This window comes from Squalius cephalus (genome assembly GCF_949319135.1).
Source record: "Squalius cephalus genome assembly, chromosome: 21".
NCBI classification, from domain to species: domain Eukaryota; kingdom Metazoa; phylum Chordata; class Actinopteri; order Cypriniformes; family Leuciscidae; genus Squalius; species Squalius cephalus.
Window position 1 is genome coordinate 22,903,464 of NC_137142.1, and position 23,554 is coordinate 22,927,017.

Sequence of the window (23,554 nt, forward strand, 5' to 3'; positions counted from 1 at the left end):
TGCTTTAATACTTTTAAGTCATGAGATAGTGTACTGTCATGCAAATGGTTAAGGCTGATAAAACAAAATGTTCTTCAGTAGATTTCATGTAATGAAAAATGGTTTCTTTGTGAGGAGAGCAATGTGTGTGCTTGACTCCAGTTGACCACAGCTGTATACTGTAAGACCTTACTGATGATGCTCTTACAGGGCCTCAAGCTATCAAACTGCCACCACATGGCAAGGACAAGCACTGCATGGTTCATTCTGTATTCCTGTACACTAGAACTCTAGCTGTATATTAACAGTTAAGACACAGGCAGTTAAATGAAACAATATGATTCAATATTTATAATAAACAGGACAAACAATTAAACAAATAAATCATGCCTTGTTCGCAATAAGCTCAAGGTCAATTCAGGAGAGTTACAACAACATCAAAGAGAGTATAATATCTGATGCAAAAAAAAAAGTCATACATTCTGTAAATGTTTAAAACTGCCTAAATGATTGCTTTGCCAGATATAAATACATCATTTCAAACTGGACATAATATGACATTTGAGATCATAAAAGTGGCAAACTTGTTTTAAGCAATGCATCATCCCAGAATAAAATGCTTCACTGTCTGCTCTTATTTTTAGACGTGATCCACTATATTTATGCGGCAATTAAGTATTATTTCCAAAATAAATACGCAATCCAAAATACATAAATAAATTCTCTGAGGGAACCAACATCATTTGCACAGTTCAGCAATGCAGTGTTATTTATTGCCACCACTGCAATAACACAGGGCATGTATCCATACTGTGTAAACCATTCATGTACCATTGCCATGGCTATGAGGCATTATGATGGGCACAACACTCACCTATTTTAAGTCTCGCAGCCAGTTTAGGATGTTGCTGTTCGAATGTCAAAGAAAGCCACGCATATTGTGCACACAACAACAACAGCGCATTGCACAAAAGATGCTAACTTTATTAAAGAGGAGCTATTATGCCCTTTTACAAAACTTGACTTTGTTTTTGTCATTTTCAAAAGTAGGTTTTCATGCTTCAATGTTCAAAAAACACATTATATTTCACATATTTTATATTATTGCAGCACCTCTTTTCCAGTCTGCTCTGTTTAGTTCCTGCCTCTATGAAGCCACTCCTTCCGAAAATATGCATTGTGCTCTGATTGGTCGGCTGGACCAGTGTGTTGTGATTGGTCAAACGTTTCGAGCATGTTTCGATAATGTCACAGCCCTTACCCTAGCCGCAATTTCAACACACTACTAGCAACTCAGGCCTCGTCCCTATTTTGCGTATGCCTTGGGCGGGAATTATTTAAATGAGGAATATAATGACGTCCATTCCCGGAAGAAAACTGAAGACTACAAATGAGGCGTTTCAGGGAGTTCAGAAACAGGGCTTACTGATATAGTGAATAAATCTCTTTAGAGTGTACTTCGTGCGTTGTATATTTGCAGACCTATTTCATGCTCAAACAGCAATATAACATATATTATGGCAATATTAAGTGCATATATGTATGTAGGTCCTCTTTAAACATCTAAAGCCATGTACACATCGATCTTACACTATAGCTATACGGCCCTCAAATATCACAAAAAACATCACTGGAGTAGACGTGAGAAAAAAAGCAGTGGTGTGAATCCATGTTCCTGTGCCTATCTCTGAGTTGTTATAAATGAGGAGGAGAGCTGAGCAGAAGGGTGGTTCTAAATAAAGATTTCAGGTCAAAAACAGGAAATGGCTCAGTGAGCAGTCGAGGTGGACGGAGAAGTGCTGGCCGCTGGGCGGCATCTACAACATCCCCTTTGTTCCCCCACACTACAAGCAAGGAAACGCAGCCCGTCCCATTTCTCTCTCTCCCCCTCGGTTTCTCTGTCTCCCTGTCTCTCTCTTTCTGCCCTCCCTTTCTCTCCCTCGCTCTCTTTCTATTCATCCGAATCTCTCCTGCCTTCCTTTACGAAGCCCGTCTTATATATTGTGACAGTGTGTGATCATTTGTTGTGGGAACCTCCCAAAAACTGCCCCTTCAGCAGGAGCACTGAACATGGCACGAACAGTGTGGGCAACCATTCAAAAAAACCAAATGAGTCACTACCAAATAATGAGCAACTGCTTTATTTCCTGGACTAACCCTACTATGATGTGCAAGTCTTTCATATTTAAGATATTTTTGTATTACATACACATGAACAATGTAAATAAAATCATTAAAAAAGACTAAAAATGCTACAGTAAAAACCTAATTTAATTGGTTAACAATAAGTTCCCTTACTCTGTAAAAAATAAATGTAATAAATCTAATGGGACATTTTATGTAATTTTACAGTAGAATGTTGTTAAATTAAGTTCGAATTTTTGAAAGTGAAAAGTTTTTATTACATTATCTTAGTGCTGTGTGTTACCATGGTGGTTTTTTGTACTTGTGGGCATGACACTTTACCTGGAAAAGCTTGTGATGAGCTTTGATTCAACATGTGGCTTTCTCATTACCACCTGAATTTTTTGGTGGTTGTGTGTATAATAAAAAGTATAAAACAGAACTAGTATTTCAGTAGTAATTTAACATTCAATCAGTTAATGAAAAACAGGTTTTTACTGAAAATTTATATTCAATCTGTAAAACCTAAAATGTTGTTACCGTATATTTTTATTAATAAAGTTGTCAAGCATCGCTACCAGGTTTTTACTGTAAATTTCACAGTTTTTTTTTTTTTTACAGGGTGTTAAGTATTAAGGGATATTCACCCAGAAGTGAAAACTCTTACCTTTATGTCATTCTTATCTCTATATCTTTCTTCCGTGGAACAAAAAAAACAAGGTAGGCCTACTGAAAAAAAAAAAAAAAAAAAAAAAATTCTAAATAACTTCTTTATGGTTTCATACAAGGATAGAGGCTTTCGGCGGAGGAATGTTTTAGTTCCTATGAGTATTGGCGGAAGTTCCCGCTTTTTGACGTGTTTGTACCTCAGGGGTTAGTTATAGGAATGCCTTTGACAGATGCATGAAAAAACAGTGTTTTTGCCGGTAGTGTCTCGCCTTAAGGGAGAACGGGCTTCTTTTTAATGGTTGCAGATTTTTAACGGTTCGATTCTCTAAAGTCTGCACTCGATGCATCCTCGATATCAAGAACACATCTGGATAATTTCATGAGTCCTCTGTACTTCAGTTCTCGAGCACTGGAATTGAACTTTTGATGATGACGTAGTATAACACAAGGACGCAAAATTGCTTATGAACACATATTGAGAAACAGCCTAAATAGGGTCTTACCAAGATCAATAGGAACTACCAGTGACGTAAGTGTACATTGATTGGCCGAATGCATGCCATACAAAACACCGGCACCTGCCATTTTTAAAAAGCTGTGTAAACACAGTTTACAGCGATCGATAGCATTTACTTGTCGCCTTTGTCTGTGGAGTTGTGCTCTTTTCTCAGCCTCAATGATATGTAACACTTAAGTTGTCGTTGGAGATTTCGTCTCTTAGCCCTCCTTTTTGCTCTTTCAATCGCATAACATCTAGATTCCATCTCTGTTTTCACAAAACCCACGACACAGCAAAAACACATCAGATCATGGTGTCCATGACGGAACTTGTTCAAGTTGCTGAATGCAACGCTGTCGGCCGGCTTACGTCACTTCAGAGTTCATACTGGCGGTGCGAATGCAACCAGGAAAATGGCCGTAGGGGAAAATTTTGTTCTCGAGGGACCGCTCTTGTGGCTAGTTCATATAACTGAATTCCTAGAACTACCCAGTGCGAAAGCACCTAAAGACACAGGTTTGGAACGACATGCGGGTGAGTAAATAATGCAGAAATGTGAATTTACACGTGAACTGTCTCTTTAAGCAGCAGATCAACAAGTCATGCAGTAAACATGAAGGCTTCTGTTTCATGATATGATGACAGATATTTGGTGTTGATATCACCAAAAGAGGTGTGAAATCATTCTGCTCTATTACGCACATTAATGCAAACAAAAGAGCTGCTTGATTGCAGTGCTGTTAATTACAGGCCTCTTTAGGGTCCCAGCTCTGGTGCCAGCAGAAACAGCCCTGACTACACTCCTGCTAAACCCTCCGCTCCACACCACAGTCCACTCTACTCCTCCTCAACACCCCGTCAAGTACCCTTGGCACGTCTGTCTACCTCATTATCTAATTTGGCTCATTATTATGCAGACACACTTCAGCAGGGGGTGCTCCCTCATCTTAACGCCACAACTGATTGCCGCCATCGATAAATAGCTGCTTATATCAGTGGCCTGGAAGAATGGGCGATAAACATCACCATTGAAAAGTTTGGAGTCACTGAGGTGTTTAACAAAAATCCTCTTATGCTCACCAATGTAGCATTTATTTGATGAAAACATGGAAAAACAGGATAAAATTATTACTGTGATAGCAAAGCTGAATTTTGAGCAGCCACTACTCTTCAGTAGGCGCGTTTCCATTACAGATTTGCGAGTTTTTCTAAATGTCGACAAACAAACGATTGTGAAATGACGACGTTTCCATTAACCGATGTTATGCGACTAAAACGTCATTCCAAACATCATGGTGATGGATGTTGCTAGGTTTACGTTTATCCCAGCCACCGCACTGGCCATTATTATTAACTGAAGGAGACGTATGTGTGTCATCTAAGCATTAATGAGGAAAGACCCTTATACTTGGAGTGGCTGGTGTTTCTGGATATTTCTCCCTCATATCTGCTTCGAGGTGTTGATTGTGGCATTTCTTTGAGGTTTAGAATCCAGTCTTTTATGAATTTAATAAAGAACTCTGTCTTGTATTCTGTCTAAACATACTCGTCAGGTGACCTGTAAATGCGAAAAATCTGTTTCCATTGCAATTTTGCGAAATATTTCTTTTTCGAATTGCCTGAAAAACCACCTCATGCGAGCGTATTTTCAATTCGCAATTTCAATTTGTGTAATTTGAAGGGTAATGGAAACGCGCCTACTGTCACATGACCCTTCAGAAATCATTTTAATATGCTGATTTGGTGCTCAAGACATTTCTTGAAATGGTTGTGTCACACGCTGGCTCGACTTGATTATCCACAACGAGGACACTAGGAACCAAACAAAAATACATACAGCACGAAACATTAACACAAGACAAAGAACAGACGACGACTGAGGGTTTAAAACCGCAAGATGACAAGGGGCAAAATGAAGGACAGGTGTAGGTGATTAGTTGACATGGTAACAAACAAGATGACAATGGAAACAGGAACTAAATCACAAAAACTGAAACTAGAAACATCAAGACAGAAGAACATCAAAATAAAAGTCTTTGAATCATGACAGGTTGTGCTGCTTAATATTTTTGTGAAAACTGATACATATTTTCCAGGATTCTTTGGGGAACAGCATTTATTTGAAATTATTTGTGACGTGTCTTTACAATCACTTGTGATCAATTGAATGCATCCTTGATTAATAAAAGTATTAATTTCTTAAAAAAAAAAAAATCTAACTAACCCCAAACAGTGGTAAATCTGTAATATTCTCAATATATATTCACAATTTATTTGTTGGTGATATAAAATTAAGTTATTCAGAGCACTTTTTATTTTGCCATTCATTTTCTGTGCAATTACATAAGTTTTGCATATCATTCCTTGTCTCGTTATTAAGGAGTGTGAGCATGGTGAAAAGTTTTTGGATTGAAAAAAAATAAAAAATTAATTTCTCTATGTAAAATAGAAGAAGAAAAAATCTGTTCCAATAGTCAGCTTCAGTGAATCAATTTAAACCTAAATCATTTTTTCCATCAACCTCCCAGGGACTACAGATGAAAATTAGCCTGTATGACTAAATCTGGCACATGTATGTGATGGACTTAAATTATTATATGCTCATGTAAATGAATGTGCATTGTCCCTCTTAAAATAAAATTCATGATTCAACATCACTCAATTTTCTGTGACTGCTCATATATTAAAATATATATTTCTTAAATGTAAGCAAGTAAATATTACAGTTTATTGCCACATATTGGTATATTGATGCATATAAATTAAAACAATCAAAAACATTTTAAAACCTTGTCTTCATTTAGAGTAAAACAAACTTTGATAGATTTTATTGTTTTACTTTTTTGCACCAATGGCTGTTTGGTTGAAATGATGTATCCTCTGAATGCAAAAAGAAAAAAAAACTTTTCTTGGAGATGTTCTTGGCTATATTCCCCAACCGTTGTGGCCAAGAAAGTTGAGAAGTTAAAGCCAGTCTGAAATCTGATTCCTTTTTGTTCCTCATTTATTTATTATTTGCCGTGCTCTGCCCATGTTTGAGATGCACCGCGTGCCAGGCTGTCGGACGAGCATGACATGATTCTCCCCCATGCGAATCCAGCTGCCCACTTTCCCTATGGCCAACATTATAGCATTTCCCAACAGTGCCGCCTCCACATCAGACTCACTCACACCCTAACGACTCACCTCTTCCACTGCATACACGTGCGAAGCAATGCTACAAATCTTGAGTCATGCAACATTTCAGAAAGAGAAATCAGGAGATATAAGAGAGTATGTGTGTGTATGTAACACTCTTGCCTTGCAGATAGTGGGCAGGTAAAGAAAAGAGGACAAGATAAAGCACAAAGCGGAAGCACAAAGAAAACAGATATTTAATTATAGGGATCATCTTAGCACAAGTAAGAGGGGGAATTTACAAGAAAGCCTACTAGCAATTTGCTGATAACAGTTATTTTGAAATAAGCAGAAAATGTGATAGCTTGATAACAATCATCATCTCAATAGCAAGGAAACAGAAGATAAATGAAAAAGGGTTATTTTGAGTCATCCATCACTGCTCTCCCTAAGGTGCTGTGTATTAAGGCAAAGAAAAACAGGCTGCGCTATGAGGCATGCTGTGCTTTACGAAAAAAAAAATTGAACGAATGCTGAACTTGCTTGTGTTTTATCCCATTTCCATGGTGATTATGTAGAACAATATTGATATAACACAGGGTTTTCCTATCCTCCTCCAGACATTAGTAGGTTTGCACGTCTCACATGAACAAACACTCACATAAATACACTTACACATCCCCGGCTGGAGCAAAACCAATGCAGTGATGGTTGTGGTTTTGGAAGAGGACTTCATATATGACAGGACATCATACATCATGCTGTTTTTCTTTTTCATTCTGTGACTCTCCTGGCTGGCGCTGGAGAACTTCAAAACGCTCAAGATGTGTTTATTGGGAGACAAATTTTTGAGTGGACACAAAGACCCAGTACGAGCGGAAAGGTCTTACATTAATGGCATAAAGTTTTGGCACAGAGTATCCCCATTAAAATCCTGCAGGAAAAGGGAGATATTTCATTAAAAGCTGGTGCCGCGACTAAAAGGAAATTCTCTATGGGAGGATAAAAAGATAATAATTCAACAGGAATATGAAGTGCAAAAAGGGACAATATCATTCTCCCCCCACCCCCCCACATCTATTAATTTATTTACAGATAGTCATATACTTTAAAACTATAACTCATGCAATGACTTTTATGATGAGTATATTTTTCATTTGAATATATAAAAAATCATTTTGATACATTTTTATGGCATGAAATTACTGATACAACTGTCCTGATATCATAATAAAGAAAAAAAGCCTCATTATAAGGATGAAATTCATGAAAAGAAAACTGTGTTATGAAGTTGGGTATAATCGTTTATTATTATTTCTTAAAAAATGCAGAAAAACAACATAACACAGGAAATTATATCATAAAGAGGACCCCTGTCAAAGTTAATATATCTCTTAAAATATCAAAAAAAGGCTAAATTAGTTCAGGTTGTAAAAACATATGTGGTGCAATTCACCCAAAACATATATACGCTGATATTTATTAATGAATAATTCATGATAAATGTTTTACTTTGAGAAAAATTGATTTTAAAACTTTATTGAAAATAATAATTAAGATGTGTACATTCACATGTATTCAAGGTGTCAGGAAAATACTTTTTGCTTGATATGGCTACACCACATAAAACATTACATTTATACATTTCTTGATCAAACTTGATTGTGTTTTAAACTAGATTCTTCAATGTTTAGTTGTTGTTGTTGTTGTGGACACTCTTATTTGTCATTGACACACTTTCAGCGTTTGTATGTCCACTGGCGCCATCAAAACGTTTATCAAGTGTGCATGTGAGTAATCTGCCATCATGTCAGTAAATACCATTTAAATAAAAGCATAATTACATGGGCGAGCACGAAAAACTGAGCAAGTCTTTCTGGTGTCTGTCTGTGCACTTAATGCCCAATGAATTATTACATTCCTAGTGTGCTATTCATAGACTCACGACTAATGTAACAGTACCAAACCCATGTTGGGAGAGACAGTAATTGTAGAAAACAGGTAGGTTTGTACAGTGGTCAGGTCACACTTCATGGCAAACATTCCTCTATCTTGACTTGCCTTTTTTTTCTCAGGCTGACTAATTCAATAAACATTCCAGTGCTGGACATTGCACCGTCAACAAAAAGTGAAACCGTTTTCTCTAAACATATCTTATATCGGTCTTCCTCACGTCAAGCAGTTGTTTGATGGAGTACAGTTGACAACACACAGCACCACTGATTAAAAAAGCATGAATCTATTAATATTAGTCATAGCTGAAGATGGCCTGAGTCATAAAAGAACATTGTTTTCACCAACATGGCAATAAGTTTTCTGCTACATAGCTTCGAACTAGAATGAGGAGAAAAACAGCAGGTTTCAAATGAAAAAGATCAAATGTCTTGATGAAAAACAACTCCTAGCTAAAAGCAATCATTTTGGTATTTAGGGCTTATGCATGCCAGCACCTCCGTATTCACCATGTCTCTAGTGTTTTTAAAATTGTGGGCTCCTAAAGAATGTCTCAAATCCCCATTTCCATGTTCTTCTTTTTTTCCCCCCCATTTAATTTTGGTATTTTGTGGTTGACTGCTTCAGTTATTTTAGTTTCTGTTTACTTGCGGAAAACACTACAGCATTTGTTACCGTGTCTGCTCTCTCTGAAATAGCCTGTTGAAGAGAATGAAGCCACAGATGTCACTAAGAACATCAAACAAAGAGAAATGAAAGGCACCAGAGTGCTTAGGATTGTGGGTAATGAAATGATTGGACGACTCAGCCTGGACCAAAGCCACAGCTGATATATGTCACTTGGGATAAGAGCTACACCAATAATTACTGATCACAATGTGATGTTTTCATACCAGTATTAATATTAGCCAAATTCAGAGTTTCATGAGCCAATTTATGTCTTGTAAAAGAGAAAAATGACACAATAATTCCATATTTGTAGTCCAGACTCCCCTGAGCCAGGCCATTATGGGTACATTGTTCAGCCTGGTCAAATGTGGTTGTTTGAGGAGCACAGTGGAGTGAGTTTTGCGGTGAGGAGACTGTTTACAATGGACGGAGGAAGACCCCTGTGGAGAGAGTTTGCTGCTCTAATAACTAAGGTCCAGTCTCACTACAACACAAACACAACATTAAGGTCACTAAGAACATTGTGCTGAACATTGTGCTTTACTTGTAACTTCTGGGTTGGTGCACAGAAAATTGTCAGAAAAAAATGTGCAAAATTAAGGGCACAACAACTTGTCACAGAGGCTGAACCCTTAAAGGGACAACTTTATACTTAAAGGTTTATTGTAGTACCTTAAGGGTACATACGGTTCAGTATGCTTTCTGTACAGCAGAGGGAAAACATTTAAAGCAACACCAAAGCACTTTTCCTCTTCGGTCCCCCTACAGGTTGGAAGCGGAATTGTCCATTACCGCTGTCGTAAATAATTTAGCCTACCGCAGGCTATCGCCACTAGCCTGGGAAAACCCAGACAACTTCCGGCAAATTTAGATTTGCTCTGCAAGTAGTCTGGCAAAGAGCTCATTCAAGCCCATTTCTAATCCGTCGAAATCGCGGCACCAATCAGAAACGTTGGGGCGGGCTTTACACGACGACGATCGCTCTGATTGGTTTTGGGTCTATCCAATTGCGCCCATTGAGCGACGTCCGTTGGTGAAGCGCAGCAACTTTTAAATGCATTATTATATTCAAAATGCAAACACATGAGGACAGTCTCCATGAAAGACCCACTGGCAGATGAACGTGCTACGAAACGGTAGGAAATTAAATTAGATTTAATAGAGGATTTTAACTGTGACAAGATGATTGACAGGGCAGTTTACGTGACAGGATGCACGCGACAGATCCGTCCGATAAAGATGACGAAGTAGTATGTCCCAAAGCTTGCCTACTTTTTGCTACACATTCAAAAGTAAATACCTTTTCTTCACAAAAAGAGTACATACTTTTATGACGTAGTGTAACTTAGGCGAATTGGGACGCAGCATATGGCTTTACACGATGACGATCGCTCTGATTGGTTTTAGGTCTATCCAATTGCGCCCGGAGGCATTTGAGCAACGTCCGTTGGTGACGCCCCTTTGGAAATGAGTTATTAATGAAGCTTTGCCAGACCATAACTCAGTTACTACTGAGAATGGTCTGGTTTTAACCAGGCAATATCGCCACACGCACGCTATTTGTTTATCCAGCAACGGGTTTGGAAATAACGATGTCCACAGACAAGGTAGAGTATGTTGTATGATTTTATGAAAGTATGATGTATTGCGATATCAGAAACGAAGAAAAACAAAATAATGACATTGCTTGCTATTTATTTGCTATTGTAACGCTTGCCATAAAGCAAGTCAAATTTGTAGTTTCTTATGTCTCATTCGAACTACAGATCTGCTACCTGATCTGGCAAACTTGCATAGTGCGGTTATAGCCGATAGAGGGTCGCAAAGCGAATGCAGAAGTGCCGTTCACCCTGTTATGACTTGATGAACCACTGAAACGATTTTGGAAACATTATTTTAAGGTAGAAAATAATCTTTGGTGTTGCTTTAATTTAGTTTCTTTTTTCATTAAACAGTGATTTACGAAGAAAAAAAAAAAAAGAAAAAAAAAAAAAAGAGTCTTCAAATAAAAAAAATAAAAAAAATCTGTCAATACCACTGCAACTGGTTGCAACATACTCTTTGTACTGCAGTTTATATTGCTGTTGTAAACAGAGAAGGAGATTTGAATGCAAAATATTTTAGCAAAATGTAAATTTATTTAGAATTATTGCGCTTTCATTCTATCGCGCTCCTATCATGCATGCTGGCGCGCCTCCGTCAATAAAGTCAGTGAAGTTTAATGAAGTCTTTGCTTGCTGGGGATGAGCCTTTATGCAAAATGTAAATACTGGACTTTCTAACATTTACAGAGAATGATATGTCTTACGGTTATATCATTCTCTGTAAATGTTAGAAAGTTATACGCTGAGGAAAACAGGTCTCAAATGCATTAAGCAGCACACGCATCTGACAAGAGGTGTATAAAAAAGATCAGCATGTTCAAGTAGTCACGTGACTATAGAAAAACATTCTGTGAATCAGGTCTGACAGCATATTAACCACTGCACAAAAACTCTGCTAAATCCTTCAAATAACAGCCTCTTTGCAAAGCCTGATGATATGAGAGTGGTTCACTTTAACAATCAGTAATGAAATGTGCAGCTCAAAATGGAGTGAAATTATCTTACAACCATTATTTGGGCGTTAGGGTTAGGATTTTTATAGTATTGTGTAACACTCTAAATGTCTTTGCTCAATTTAATGCATCCTTTCCTAATTTTTTTTTTTTTTTTTTTATAGTGACAGCAAACTTTTGAATGGTAGTGTATATATGTGCCTTTAAATCTCTACGTCTCGTTCCATTTCTGTGTAACTACATTTCCCAGCATCCTCTTCAACACAAAGCCATCTGAACTAATTTGCTTCAGCAGTCACTTTTTCTTTGTACTAATTGCACTCACTTAAACAGTGATTACCTGACCTTCATAAGAGCACTAATGCCTCCTCCGGTTAATATCAGCCTCCTTTTCCCTCTCTTATTTCCTCTCTGACACACATACGCGCGCACGCGCACACACACACACACACACACACACATTAGGCTGCTGTATCTGAGTATGTGCCTCAGGGCTTCTCCGGCAGAGTGAAAGAGAAAAGCTTTGGCCATCACAGCTGTTCCCAATGCTTTAGTCCCCATTGCTCAGCAACAGAGAACAAAACAAAAGCACATCCCTCCCCTCCAACCCTTTCCATCTCCTCCCATCCTCTCCAGCACCACTGCCACATTGCAAACCGTTTGCTCTGCCCCTGCTCACACACACACACACACACACACACACACACACACACACACACACCCCTTCTGTCCTCATACCCTCACCCCTCCCACCATCCTCACACACAAACACCAAGTCCTTTGTCCACATTCACTTGGCAAAATATATATATATTCTGCACTAACAGTGATTAGTAGTCTAGCCAGAACAGTAGTAGGAACAGCAAACAACTCATGTTCTGCTGAAGCAAACCATTAACTAAACAAATCAAAGTGAATCTCCATTCAAACTTTTTTTGTCACTGCACTGTTTCACTTGCCGAATAACTCAGTAAGGTAAACACATTGTCACAGGTCTAATCTGTCAACATTAGTTTAGGACAGACAGACTGAATATATGAGGCTAAAAGAAAATATGCAATTTTATATGGACTATGTCTCAACAATGGCTGCAAAAATCCCATATATTCAGCAAAAGCGTAGGCCCAGGCTAAATGTAAACATGAAGAGCATTACTTTAACTGACATGGTAAATCTAACATTGGCATGAAACATTGAAGGCATTTTTAAGGTTTCTTGCCCTCCCTGGTAGATATATTGCTAGTCACACAGGGAGGCCGAGCCACAAAAAAGTGGTCCAAAATCGGCCAATATTAGTTTAATAAATGTCTGATAACTGATAAGACACTAATATATTGTGCATCCATGGTAGGGGTGTGTGATATTGACAAAAAATTATATCTCGATATTGAAATATCGAATTATTATTTTAAAAAAAGAAAAGGAAATGATACTTTAAATATTAAACTAAAACCACTAGTAAGATTCACAGATTGATTCAGGAATGAAGCAAGTGGCTATCTTTGAGAATGAGTCATTGAATCATTGACTTACCCGATCTGTTCAAAAACGTGGATTCATTCAGTAAAGAAACACTGCTGTATTGCTCGGAGACACCATTTTTGTTGGTGAAACAGATGACAATACTGTGTCTAAAATGTAAGTCATTTCATATCAATTTGTTTATTGCACTGTTGTCAATATCACATTTGCAATCCAATATTCAGGTAAATAAAACAGCACTATACTTGTGTAATATTGTCATATCATTATACACATAAAAAAAAAAAACTCATACAGGGTCATTTTTGCCCCTATATTTTAAATGATTGCGATATGATCATAGACAATGCATCTTATACTCCCCTAATCCATAGTGAAAATGCTATAAAACTTTTGGCTTATTTTCTTATTATTATCCCAGATTAGAATGAACTTAGAATGACCAGAACATGACCTTTGACTGTTAAACCTTGAGTTTTGTAAAAAAAAAACATAGACTGTCAGAGGGAGGTTGGTGGTGTCTCTGCCTGTATGTTGTACTCAGGCAGGACAGTAAGTAGCTGTCTATCTCTTACTTCCAAACTTCATTTATGTTGGCTACCATAATGAGGTTTAAACAGAAATACAATATGCGTCTCCTATCAGAGCTTTAAGGTACTCAGTTTCCTTGTAGCCAGCTGACAATACCAGTCAAACACCAGATCACAACGCTGACAACCCACCCAATCAGAAGGGCGGAAACCTCATATGGCACACGGTGCCCACAGCCTTTTCTCACACTCAGCCATGATTTTGACCCTGACACGCTACGTGAACGAGTCGGATTAGATATCGAGCATCTGTTTGATGAAGCAGTGAAGGCGTCTGCCTGGCCTGCCCCTCTCTCTCTGAGACAGCTGCTGTGCTATTAGAGCTAGATGCTCCGATGGTTCACACCTCAACACTGAACACATGATAATAAAAAAAAATGTTTCTCTAAGGTTTCTCTCCATAACCTTCATCTATATCAGTAGTCTTCAACCTTTTCAGGCCAAGGGACTCCTGCTGGATCAGGCATCCCTGCTACATATAAAACTGAGTGTTGCATTTTAAGCCTGATCTATAATATATGAAAAATGCAACAGTTTATTTACATTGTTATGATGCTTACATAGCAAAGGCATTGCACATTACATTTTAATAAATAAATACAAGTTTTTATGTGGGTGTGACAATGAAACATTTTAAGGTTGAATTAAATGTACTTTTTAATTAAAATTGTATTTTATTTTAAATTAACTTCATTGCAATTAATATTTTACAATAAACAATGTTCTTTTTACAGTAAAAAATTGAGGAGGGAAAAGTGTCTTACACAGACTCGGAAATCTTTCACAGATATTGGAGATCAAATACTTGGAGGACTACCTGTTGAAGACCCTTGATCTATACATGTTGACTCTTTTCTTAATCATAGAGTTGCAGTATCAGTGCTTTTAAAAAAAAACTTAATCAAATTAAGAAAACAGGCCATCATGCCATCAAGAAGTTTTGAAAGACCACTGCTTACAAGAGCGAACTTGCTTCAGCACATCAGTTTCATTGTTTCTGTGTTAACTTACTGTACTGAGATGCCTTTTTGCACAAGATAGTTATTTTACAGATTTGGCGGTGGAAGAAGAAAAGTTGGCTCAATGCGGTGTGATAATAGACAGTTTTATAATAAGAGTCCACTTTGCTCCACTCCACAGACATAATGAGGAGGTTGGACGAGAGGGCCAGGCATGTGAGAATGCGCCCTTTATTCTAGCAGCTCAGAGCCTCACTAAAGCCTCTGTTGTGCGGGCCTGGCATACATTTATGACACAGGGCACCAAACCAGCGCCGGTTCTGCGTCTTTGACTACAACATGGGGCTCAGATGTTAACACATGGTGCACACAGTGCAATGAGCCCACAGCAGTTAATCAGCTGATAATTATCCTGTTGGTGTAAACACAATCACGACCACAGGCACCAGAGTGATTGTGGAATGACAAGTGGTTTATTATTTAAGTATTCTGATAAGGTACCAAGTGTGCAAAGTAATGACACCTTTTGTAAACATGGTATAAATCGTAACTAAACTTGCACATCAAGACATATTGGTGGCAGAAAATAGGCTGTGCTTTGTATAGTTGTTGAGGCAGGGTTTTGATCTCTCTTACTGTATTCAGCGTCAGTATTATTCAATAATATCAACAATTCACAGCACAATGAGACTGTAGGGAAGAGACCATTTGAAAAGCTACAACAATGCTATGCCTCTGACATACAAAGAGATCAGGCATGCAGGAGTTTGATGCCTAAACTTGTTTCTTTGCATAAGATAATGAACGAAAGCTAATAGATCAATAAACACAATACAGTAAGAATGGTTTCAAAAGTGGTAATCTTTGGCAAGACAAATTTTGAACTAAATCCATTCTGGAGGATACTGCCACCTTCAATTGTAATATATGTATTTAAATGAAAATTCTGTCATCATTCACATATAAGAAGAATGTATTGCCTGTTATTTTGATTGCAATTAAAGGTACTGACATTTTCAAGTATAAAAAAATGATTTTTAAAATGTTTTTAAAGAATTGTTTTTGCTCACCAAGACTGCATTAATTTTATGAAAAAAAAAAAAAAAAAACTAAACTAAATATTGTGAAATACTACAATTTAGAATAATGGTTTTCTTTTTTAATATATTTTAAAATGAAATATATTCCTGTTGACAAAGCTGAATTCTCAGTATCATTACTCCAGGCTTCAGTGTCACATGATCCTTCAGAAATCATTCTAATATGCTGATTTGGTGCACCCAAGAAATATTTCATTTTATGAACTGCGTAAGCGTTTTCACCATTGATTATTTTTTTGAACCGTGATTTTTTTTTCCCAACGATTCTATTGATCCAAAAAATAAAATAAAAAAATAAAATACAAAGTATGAATGTTTGTGAATTTGTTCACAAATCGCAATAATTTGTCTCTTAAAATCCAGTTTTTCTCAGTCAAAGCTACTGTTACTTCGAAGATCTGGAATATGGCACACAAATCATATAGACCACTTTAATGACACCTTTATGGTGCTTTTTCATCCTTTTAAACATTTAAAGCAACATCTGCAGTTCATTGTAACTGTATAGATGGCACAACCAGCAAATTTCTCATTTTTGTGTTCAAAGGAACAAATAAAGAATGACATGAGGGTGAGTAAATGATGACAGAATGTTCATTTCAGGGTGAACTGTCCCTGTAAGACGTTTTCACTGCAGGTCAGAGATCTTGTGTGTCCAGCAGAAGATGTGTGCTTCAGTGCTAAGTCATCAGAATTCCCCTGCCTTCTGCAATACACACACACACACACACACACACACACACACACACACACACACACACACACACACACACACACACGTATCACAGCAAACCTCAGGGAGAAAAAAAAAAAAAAAAACATGCCTGAAAACGTACTACACCACAATATTATTCAATTATCAAATATTACTGATTAAAGCTATATATTTAAAAGAAAAATGTTGACAGAACAACTATCATGAGACATTATAAATGACCTTATAATTTGTTACATAGAACTTTTCTCTGCACTCAAAGAGCTTTACATGGAAGGGGGAATCTCCTTAATCACAACCAATGTGCAGCATCCACCTGGATGATGCAATGGCAGCCATATTGCACCAGAACATCAGCTTATTGGTGGAGAGGAGACAGATACCCCTTTTCCACCAAAAAAGAACTGGTTCAGAACTGGTGCTGGTTCAAAGTTGGTTCAACTCGCAAACCGTCTCAGAACCTGTTTGTTTTTCCACTGACTAGAGAGCCTAGCGAATGACGTCGTTACGTCACTGTGTACGTTGCCATATGTCTTAGCTTTCGCCAACTTCAAGCAACACAAGGAACCGGTTCGTGAGTAGGCACCGGCTCCGAACCTGCACCAGCACTGCCTTGGTGGAAAAGGGGTAAGAGTGATGAAGCCAATCAGTATATGGGGATGATTAGGAGGCCATGATGATGGACAGAGGCCAATGGGCAAATTTGGCCAGGATGTCGGTGTTACAACCCTATTCTTTTTTCGAAGGACATCCTGGGATTTTTTTTAACGACCACAGAGAGTCAGGACCTCGATTTAACATCTCATCCAAAGGACGGTGCTTTTTGACAGTATAGCGTCCCCATCACTATATGGGGCCGGGCGTTAGAAACCACACAAAACCACAAGGTGAGCGCCCCCTGCTGGCCTCACTAACACCTCTTCCAGCAGCTACCGAGTACTCCCAGGAGGTTTCCCATCCAGATACTAACCAGGCTCAACCCTGCTTAGCTTCAGTGGGCAACAAGTCTTGGGCCACATGGTGATATGGCTGCTGGCCTTATGTTGATTCCAAGCCTTTATTTTTTAAACCACTGACAAATGCGAAAACATATGAAACCATTCACACACTAACTCCTCCCTATCCAAATTAAAGAGGTGTTTACAGACAATGTATTCAATCAGAATTGATCATGTATATGCCATTTTTCCACCCCCAACATTCAAACATTAAAAATCTTAAAATCATTTTATACAAGAGCAGAAGACATTTTTTTCTCATGCACAACTTAAGCATGCTGCACAAATGTTTCTCATGCTAGAGGGAGGAAGAAAGGCTGCATTGAAAATACGCCAGATAGACAGACAAAGAAACAGAGAGCAAGAGAGACTGAGATTCTATATCAGGGGTTTTCCTGCATTTTTTTGGAATAATATCTGAAATAATCTGTTTTTGTGTGGGAATCACTAAATACGTTTCCTAACTCAACCACAGTGTGTATGACTGGATAATGCAAAGCTTACTTGTTAAGAATACTTTGTGAACCGCTGTATAAATGTACAGACCTGAGTGACCCATTTGAACTCTACCGATAATTTTATACTTTAAAACACTATGGAAGAAATCAAACATTTCAACTGAACATTCTGAACTACAATGACGAAAGAGTAAGAACTATGCCAATTACTGTAGTAACATCTGTGGTAACTGTGTCTAAATTCATATTAAATAATCAGTCATGGGAAATGAGGAAGACTTCTTTATTTTTATGATAATGCCAGTTATAGTTATAGATTAAGTTTGTAGTTTAGATAATCAGGAGGATGAATATAAATAAGGTAGAAGTCAGTGTCAAATTCATAAGGTTCCAGACGCTTAGATCAATAAAAAATTATTATATTAAATATTAATCAACTGCAATTATTAACAGTATCATCTAACAACCCAGTACATAAACTACCTACCAGACACAGAAAATTCACAGAAACATTCAATATTTCCATGTCAGGCTGGATGGACATACAGCTATGTTCAACATTAAATCCACAAATATAAAGTGGAGAATTAACTTAGTACTGGAGAGCATGTGAAGCTTTCATGCACTGTCATGGTGTGTGCAGACGCTTAGCATGCCTTATTGAGCCATGGAGAATGCCCTCTGAGCTATGCTTTTCCAAGGCCCCTCTCCGGCTTGTTCTCTCAGCCCTCCTCCTTCTTTAAAGGTGGGTGTATGAAATATTAATGCTGCAGTACAACTGGCTGTAGGAGAGCGGCCTCTCTCTTAATGTGTGTGCGTGTGTGTTAGAGAGACAGCCGGCTAACTCTGGCATTGCTGCTGTTCCAGAGACACCCGATCTCTACAAGCCCAACCGGCTGGGGCCTTCGCTGCTACTGCTGATTATTTTAGAGTAAATACTCGAGAACACTGACTCAATATCAGCACTTTATTATAATGGCATTTAGATAACCGAACACCAAGTATAAGCAGATCTCAAATGCTACTTGTATGTGTCAGGATATCTTTCAAATGTCTAAAAGTCTAAATGACTGGATCTTTCTTGACTTCGTCAAAGATAATTGATGAAATATGCTTATGAATGAACACTGGAATTAGAGCAACTTGTATCAGCAGTCTAACTTTGCAGATGAGAGAATCAACCAAATTTCTCAAATAGGGTGACCAGACGTAATGAAAAATTCGGGACAGTCACGAAATCTAAGCTGTTGTCCCGAATCCGGCCCTAATTGTCCCGAAAATATTTGTCTTGAGTAGTTATTGTCTGAGCCAGCCCCTGCCGGCTGCTCATTGGCTGAAGCATCTTTCTTTTTTTTAAGTTCTACAAAGATACCGTAGGCGCGAATTTAGATATGCATTGATAAGCAAATTTTCATTAATTTGTTTCGTTGACATGGCTGGTGTACCGGAACCCCAACACGCCGCTAAAAAGCAAAAACGTCTCTACAGGTGAAATGCAGGGGGAAATTTTGACAGCTAAATTCTTGTTGTGTCGTCAACAAGAAACATGTCAGACTACCTTTCCTCTATTGCATAATTCCACCTAGTCTCTCTTTTGTTTTTGGATAATCTGTCCCTGAAAAATTAACACAAAATACACATGAAAAACACCTGGACTAACCATTACTATTGTAAAAGGGAACTGCATGATAACAAACAAATCTGGTGATGATCAAACTATGTTGACAACATATATAACACAGCAATACAATACAGCAATACAACAAGATGCAGGCCACAGGTTATAAAGTTCTTAAGGGGGAATTTTGACATCTCTCTAGAGGTTTAGCATTCAAAATCCCCAGGTCGTCAGTGTGCCTGACGCTTCAGAGTTCAATACAGTGAATGTGCTTCCTGCACATTATAATGAAAAGCAGGTCACTGCCCCAGGCACTGGCAGTTCATTTACACAGAATTCAATGCAAATGCATTTGAGCAATTCAGTAACACTGGACTCATAATTTATAGCACATTAAAACATTAAAGACTGGCAGAAAATGTTCTTTAACCATGTTATGGATTTAAGTCTTCCATGGGAAGCTTATTCAGGCTTGGCCTAAGCACACGTTAAAGGAATACAAAACAGACAGTGGAATTACAGTCAAGAAGAGTGCTTAATGAAACTATAAGCTCTACTTGCTCCTAACTGGCGAACGTTATCTCTATGAATAGGCTCTGTTACACAGGATACTGCCTTTATCCATGCAAGCTACACACTGCAGCTAAATACAGTTGTAACCTCTCTTCTGTTTTCTTAATCCCGCTCTGAAAACACAGAGTTTGGTTACTTATGAGTGTGACTGACAACAGTATTCTACAACCAAATTAACTTCTGAGTGGCAGTCAATGGAGAAAGATGCTTTTGCATCCATTTTCATTTTAAAAACAATTCACTATCCACTGCTATTGTATAAGAAAATGTCAAAATGTCTTTTTTGTGTTCTACAGAAAAAGTCATGTGCATTTGTAACGGCATGAGGCTGAGTAAATAATTACATAATAGTCATTTTCAGTGAACTCTCTCTTTAAAATCAAATATTGCGTAATAAAAACGTTCGACAACATAAATATTTGTAAAAAATATCAAGTGCTGGAAAGCATATCAATTTGTCAAAAATGACCTCTAATGAGGTGATGAGTATGAACTCTCAGCTCTCTGACCCAACAAAGCACTGTACAAGCACATACCCTAATCTGGATTATCAACTAAATTAGATGTGTCTCTAATCCGCAATTGCCAAACTCTTGCCTTAACCACTAGATTCCAGCCCGGCAGGACACACAAACCAGTACGTCTTCCATAACTGTACTGATTGATCTTATTGTGAAAGAATCATTCAAGTATAGGTTTGTTTTTTTTTTTTTTTTTTTGACCTTGTAATCTTTAATCAAAATCGACAGACTTCTCTCTGGTGAACTATGCAAGACCTCTCCAATCACGGGGCTCGTTTGAGATAAGCAAAATCTGCACAGAACCAATCACCGGTGATCACCGCGAGATGAATACTGGTTAGATAGGTGGTCCGACATGCTCTGATGTCATGCTTGCTGAAAAAACTCTTGCAAAAGGAAGGCAGTAGTGCAGGATTGTGCAGTCGGAACCGTTGCTCTCCTCGAACTGCACTGATCAAAAGCTCGATGGGAAACGACTTGCTAACGACGCTTTCTGCTCAGTGGTTTAAGCAACCATTGTGTATTGTTCCATTTCTAATATGTTTGATTTTAAAACTCTGATATCATGTTTTATGTGTAAATTTCATATTTCTAAAATAAATCTAAAATACATGTCTATATTGAAAAAATGGATGGAAAACACATCTTTCAGATGGAATTAAATAACAAGAACGGTAACACTTTATTTTACTTGTTACACGTTACATAGTTACTGTGATAATGACTACAAATTATACATCATTACATGTAATTAACCCTAAACCACAAGTATTATGGGTGTCTTGTTCATCACATTTACTTTCATATAAAAACAAGAGAACTTAAATTACATCAAATTTATTAGCAACCCAGCACATGAGTGTGAATCAGAGATATCCGCCTTAGTCGCGTAGGTGTCTGATGCACAACATAGAAAAGTGTCCGACTTGTCTGCACTTATTTCACTCCTCCCCTCAATACATCCGCCTACTCTCATCTGAATTCCAGACGAGGCCATCTCAAACAAGCCTATTTAGTCCAGTGGTTCCCAACCCTGGTCCTAGAGTACCCCTAACTCTGCAAATTTTGTATTTCTCCCTAATCAAACAAACCTGATTCAACTCATCAGCTCGTAAGTAATCTGAAGGGTACTCCCCAATTAGAAGTCTGCATCCTAGTGAGAGTGGAGTTTGATGACGAGATATTATGCAGCCTTACTAGGATGCAGCCTTCAAATTAAGAAGCACCTCACAATGGTTGTGTCAGATTAGAGAGACATCCAAAATGTGAACTTATTGGGGTTCTCCAGAACCAGGGTTGGAAACCACTGATTTAGTCAGCTTAAACCCCGCTAACATCTCAAAGTACAATCAACAATCAGTGAATTGATTTCCCGTCATAAGAAAGATCTGTCTTTACTTTTGCTTCATCACAACTTTAAAAGAACATTCATTCAATAATTTTCTAGCTGCAAATGATAGAGGTGTGTTTTGACCAAGCCAAATTTTCCTTTGAATTCGTGCGATCTGGTGTTTCACATAAGGGTGAAAAAGTTCCCACCACAGATTTTCACAGATGTTCAATCTGATCCCTTGAATTTGCCACACCGACCAACAGAAAAATGCTTGATTTAAAAGTGACTCCTGTGAGAGCTTTGCTTCATGAATTGCTACAATACTGACAACGGACATTATTTTTTCCCCCTAATGTGACTGCACTTTAAGTTGAGCATTTTTGAGGTAACTGAAAAGTTGTTTGAAAACACTGCTAAATTGCACATATAATGTAAAGTAACATAGCCTACTTTAATGCATACTTTTAGTACCCCCCTTTCCTTTGACCTTCTTTGTGTGTTCAAGCCTTTCTTAAGGGGTCATAATTGACTGTCTATTATTATCATCGCAGTAATCATTCCATAAAAAATATTTTAGCTTTGGAAGTTGCAACAGACTGCATCAGCAGCTTGCACTGTTCATTTCTATTTTTAGCCCTTTATTTATTAGAGAAAAAAGCCAGAGCCACTGGTAACCAAATAGAAAATCGAGAAAACTCTTTAATCTTTAGTTAATACAAATCTAGCAGGAATACTGAACAAAACATCAAGTAGCCTACTGTCCTACGTTATATGACCGAGCAATGCAGCAGCATGTCTCAACGGCTTCAGAAAACAGTTATATAATAACACCAAAACAAAACAAAAATGCATAGCTTACTCGGGTCGATTACAGAAAACTATCAACACGCAGCAATCATAAGAATATCGTGTGGCTTCCTCGTTTAAGACATTAACTATTTTGCATCCAGAGAATGGGCTTCTACAACTGGCAACTTGTGTTTACATATATGCCAAGTTTGTAGAATTAGGCTATAGCCTACTGTATGCAAACAGGTCACTGCTGTTGGGGTCAGTAGGCTACATGCAAGTCAAGAACGACCCACATCAAAAATGACCAGTCAAAACACGACTTTATGTTGATAATTCAGTAGGAACGTCAACTCACCCTTCTGAAGGACTTGTACGATCCGGTTAAATGAGTGTAAATTACTGAGTGCTCAGCGGATTTATTCTCGAATGCGTTTACATTGTATCAGTGCTTTCTGCATGCATCGATAGTCGACATGAATTCACATGGCACTTTTTAAGCGTCCCGTGCCTCATCAGCCTGAGAAAAAAAGTAAACAGTTGCACATACGAGAGTCAGACTTCACAGTGCCCCCCGAAAGTAGTAGCAGGCAGGTTGCCTTTCGGTGACTCTGCGCGTGGTCGCAGTTGCAAGACATTGGATTTGACTGATAGGTTGTTCTGTAGGTCGAGGCGGAATCCCAGTTCGTATGTCCCGCCCCCTCTGGTAGAATCAACCAATCAAAATGCAGAACAAGGCTGCTGTTCGACATGTTATTTAAAGAGCCTAGTCTAGTAATGTGGTATTTACAGCACGATGAAAAAGTGACGGCGCAAAATGTGAGCTCACAAATCAGTCTAAAAGTCGTGTC

General features: G+C 38.0%; 1 protein-coding gene across 3 annotated transcripts in view; it reads right to left on the reverse strand.

The window, feature by feature from the left end:
- Positions 1–23,333, reverse strand: part of sertad2b (SERTA domain containing 2b) — a 42,524-nt gene extending 19,191 nt beyond the window's left edge. Inside the window, exons 1-2 of one of the 3 annotated variants that reach the window (XR_013819625.1) lie at positions 23,062–23,333; positions 16,367–16,404 (exon numbers count right to left, since the gene is read on the reverse strand). The gene's annotated coding sequence lies outside the window, so the exon portion shown is untranslated. Of the gene's footprint in view, positions 1–16,366; positions 16,405–23,061 lie in introns of those variants that run through there. The other 2 variants (XM_079856413.1, XM_079856415.1) reach the window with 2 other exon arrangements.
- Between the last annotated feature and the right edge of the window lie 221 nt (positions 23,334–23,554).